We start from the raw sequence: 4,845 nt of genomic DNA, 5'->3' as shown, positions 1-4,845 counted from the left end.
CTCGATTCGATGTGAAGATCGACGCCCTGCCCAGTCGTCGCCGCTGCTGTCGACGTCTTGGGGTCGTCGTCGTCGATCCGCTGCGTCGCTAGTCTTCCTCGTCGCCGATCCTCCGGCCCTTCGTCGAGAACATCCGTCTCGTCCAGTTAGGCCTAACTCCTGGCCTCCCCTTGGTGCCACCGGGTCGAACTGTCGACGTGGCTCTCCGGTGATTGCTGGTGGGTCGCCGTCGTTTTGCCGAGCTGTGGTAGTGCTGCAGGTGCCACGAGAACTGCGTGCTGAGGCTGCCGCAAGCCCAGGACGCCTCGCCCGGTAGACCCCGAGGTCGACGGCCACCCTCCCGGGGCATGCACAACGCTGCCTCCAGAACTCAGCCCTGCTGTTCCCGTCGCGGACGCGACGCTGGCCTGCACCACCTTGCTCCTCGACGACTCCACCGAACAATGCCCAACTCTTCTTCTCTGGTCCCACACCTCAGCTCGGGTCGCGTGGCACGCGCCTTTCTCCGGCCAATGGCTTGCGTCGACGTGGCGGGGGTGCACACCATCGGGTACTTTTCCATTCCCCGCACACCATCGACGCATTGCGCTGTCCGGCACGCGCCCCGTGCCTCTTTACTCATGACATTGGGCCCCCTTTTAAGAGTTTTTTCTTAAAAAACTGCTTCTGTCCTCCTCCTTATGGTTATGGCCCTCTGCTCTTCTGCTAGTGTCTTGTAGCTTGTGCTCCATTTTCCTTGCTTGACTTATGCACACCTTCACTTCCCCACTTTGTCACGCACTTTCACTCACAGTTTACTTCACCGCACATAGTTCATACAACACCACTATCATGAGTTCTACCAACCACATGTTCATTGTCCAGAACACTATAATCTACCAGGTACGATACTACACAATGTCACAATTGGACGCTTCATTGGTGACTAATCACAAAGTGCTTGACATCTTTCTGTATGCCTGGCCAAAATGCCTCCTTCGTCACTTCCCTACGCAGGTTCTGTGTATCTCTGAACCCATTCGCATACCAATGCTCTAAAATGACCTGTCTATAACGTGCGGGCACCATCAGTTGTCTAATTAGTGTCCCTCTTTTCCAAACCTTACGGAAAATTAACTCCTTGAGTGATTCGTAGGACACTCCGTCTATACATCCCTCTCTTGTTGGTTCACGGCCAATTCTATCTATCGCGTGCCTCAGAGTTCTGTCCCTCCTCTGTTCATTTGAGAACTCCTCAGAGGTTACACCTACCCACTCCAACATTGGCACCTTATCCTTGCCTCGTGCCTCGCTATTCCCACTTCCCCTACTAGCTTCAATGCTCTCGGGGCTTCCAGTTACCTGTTTCTTTTGTTTAGCATATTTCTCTCGCTGTACTGGGTCATCCACCCTTCTTACCCCTGGCCTATTTCCCAATATCACATCATAGATGGGATCTTCCATACACTTTGCTGTGAGTACGCCTACGAAATAAGGAGTATCTAACCTTATTTTCGCCTCGGGTAACTCCTTCTTGGATCCATCTACAAAGACCACTGTGCCTATTCTCCCCGTGAAATCCTTTTTATTCACCAGACTTCTCCTCACTAACACAGTATCCGCTCCTGAGTCCCTCAGCACCGTTACCCGTTTGCCGTTTACTTTACCTTCCACAACTGGCATATTAACACCTTCTGACCTATCTATCACTGCACCAACTACCTCTTCCTTCCCTTCTGACTTCACTGCACACGCAGTATGCTCTACCGGTCTATTCCTACACTCGTTCGCTTTGTGCCCTCTTTTCTGACACAATTGGCAGGTAACGTGGGATTCTTGTTGACTAGTGCTAGCGCGGCAGTTCATAGCTATATGCCCTAGTCGATTGCACAAGAAACACCGCTGCTGTGCCCTTTGTTTACCCCTTGGGGCCTCACTGTTGCTCTCTTCTTCCTTGTAATCGTCTCTGTCGCCTTTTTCTAAGTTCCTTAGACCCTGAGCCTCTACGAACTGGTCCGCTTGCTTTGCCATCTCCTCTACTGTGCTTAGCTTCCTCTCTTTCAAAAATACTGCTAAGTTTTTGCTGCACCTGTTGAGGAATTGCTCGGCAACCATTCTGTCGCGGACCCCTTCATATGTCTTTTCTGTCTCAGACAGCTCTATCCAGCGATCAAAATAGTTAGCTAGCCGACACGCAAACTGCTTGCCAGTTTCTGAATCTTCGGGCTTACACGTTCGGAACTTCTCCCGAAACCCTTCAGCCGTCAACCTGAACCTCTCTAATAAAGTCTTTTTAACTATATCGTAATCCATAGACTCGTGTGCTGGCATGCGCCCAAACACACTTAACGCCTCTCCCACAAGACACAAACTCAGAGCGTTTGCCCACTCGCCCTTCTCCCAGCCTTGCCCAATGGCGATTCTCTCGAATCGATGCAAGTATGCATCGAGGTCGTCCCTTCGCTCATCGAAGGGCGCCATCAGTTTACGCGGGCAAATTTGTTTCGGCCTGGGAATAGGCGAGTTGGCCGACGCTGACGTGGGAGTACTCGCGTTACTCGGGTCGGTGCGCGGACAAGCGTTCACCTCGGCTAGCTTCAGCTTAAGCTCGAGGATCTCCTTCTCACGCTCGTGCTGTTCACGCGCTTCGCGCGCACGTTCCTTTTCGCGCTCCTTCTCGCGCTCGTACTCTGCTTCGCGTGCCCGTTCTCGCAGCGCGAGCTCCTTGTCATGCTCCTTCTGAGCGACCTCAAAAAACCTCTTCGTCTCCTCCTTATCCATCCCTACGTCTTTGGCCACGGCCGCCAACTTCTCCCAATCCATCCTTGCAACCCCCGACGATACGTAACTGGGCCAAACGCTGGAAAAATCCTGGCAGGCTCACCACTTATTATGTCACGTATCTCGGGAGCGCTTGCAATGTGTGATGGAGTTGGGAGAGTGAGTGAGGCGGGAGACCGTGGCGTCACTGCAAACAAATCTTTATCACACAACACGGCAAACAAGAAGTTAACACCAGAGATTAACTAGAGGTAACATATTCAAAAATGACCCGCGGTACAAATGAATACAACAAATACTTCTAACTAAACTCGGCCCGAGTGGCCCGAAAGTCTGGCAACTATGGCGTCTTGGTCTAGCGATGCAAATGGAACGGTCTTACTTCGCGTGAGTCCGTCGCCTCGCTTCCGCGCCAAAGTCGACGCTGAGTCCCGTCGATGCTACTCCTCGCCGTCTGGGAGTCGCCGTCGTCGAAGCTGCCGCCTCGCTAGTCGTCCTCGTCGCTGACCCGTCGGTCTTCGTTCGAGAACGTCGTCTCGTCCGGTTAGGCCTAACCCTCGGCCTATCCTCTTGGTGCCACTGGGTCAAACTGCCGACGTGGCTCTCCAGGTGATTGTCGGCGGGTTGCCGTCTCGTCGAGCTGTGGTAGTGCCGTAGGTGCCCTGCGAACTGCTGAATGAGGCTGCTGCAAGCTCGGGGAGCCTCACTTGGGTGACGCCAAGGTCGACGGCTACCCTCCCGAGCCTCTCGTGCCGCTGCCCCCAGAACGAGGCCCTACTTCTCTCGTCGCGGGTGCGACGCTGGCTTGCCACACCTTGCTCCTCGACGACCCCACCGAACAATGACTGCTTGATCCTCTGGGGTTCCGCACCTCAGTTCGGGTCGCGTGGCACGCGCCTTCCCCCGGCCAATGGCTTGCGTCGACGTGGCGGGGGTGCACACCATCGGGTATTTTTCCATTCCCCGCACACCATCGACGCCTTGCGCTGTCCGGCGCGCGCCCCGTGCCCCTTTACTCATGACAATCTTGTTTTCTCGCAGAAGCCTTCCTTATGAAAATGGCGGCAGCCAGGAGGTGAAGGAATACGAGACACAGCTAAAAGAGGCTACCTTAACTCGACTGAGAAAAAGAATCAGTGAACTGGAAAGCAAGTACATGAGTAGGCCGTTAGAGCACAACCAATTGCCTGGCTATCCCGTGCTGCTGCTGTTCCGATGCGCCAGCACACCATTAACATACGATCTCACCCTCCCCACAGTTTTCCCCTCAACTATACAGTATTTTCTCGCATATAACGCACCCCTGCATATGACCCGCACCCTTAACTTCATTTAACTCTACAAAAAAAAAACGTGCATATATTTAATCAAAGTGAACGATTGGGCCAGTTGGTGATTTATGATCGAGGTATACTGCGTCGAAGAAAAATTCGGCAGATCCCACGCACTGTGGGAATCGATGTAATGCGAAGCAGCCAGCAAAGAGCTGCATACATCGCCTTGTTTGTCTTTGAGCCAAATGAAATCATTCATACCATGACATCTAATCCACCATACATCGCATGTTTTCCATGCACGCATGCATGCACAATCTAGTGTATACCATGCCAATGAAACGCATATTCTGGTATATAAATGCATGACCTGTCGTTTATGTTCATCATGCACTCGTGTCATGCCATACCAATTTTGGTATATATCACGTTAACAAAACGGCCGGAAGCGCACCATGACAGTGGCATGTAAATCATACCGTACATGACATGCACAACATGATTCGCATGTTAAGACCTCTCATTTATGTTCGTCATACAGTCACATCGCGCAACACCAATTTTGGTGTATATCAAAGGAGCGAAATGGCCGCGAGTGCACCATGAGTAGAGCATGTAAATCATGCCATACATGACATGAATATTATTTTCATGTTACCACCTGTCACTAATGTTCATCATACAGTCACATCGCGCAATACCAGTTTTGGTGTATATCAAGCTATCGAAACGGCCGCGAATGCACCATGAGCGTGACATGTAAGTCATGACATGCATAGCATGCATGTCATAGTTTTCATGTTACCACCTG

The sequence above is a fragment of the Rhipicephalus sanguineus genome, chromosome 9, assembly GCF_013339695.2.
Source record: "Rhipicephalus sanguineus isolate Rsan-2018 chromosome 9, BIME_Rsan_1.4, whole genome shotgun sequence".
Classification (NCBI taxonomy): Eukaryota; Metazoa; Arthropoda; class Arachnida; order Ixodida; family Ixodidae; genus Rhipicephalus; species Rhipicephalus sanguineus.
Note: the sequence above shows the minus strand (reverse complement) of the source record.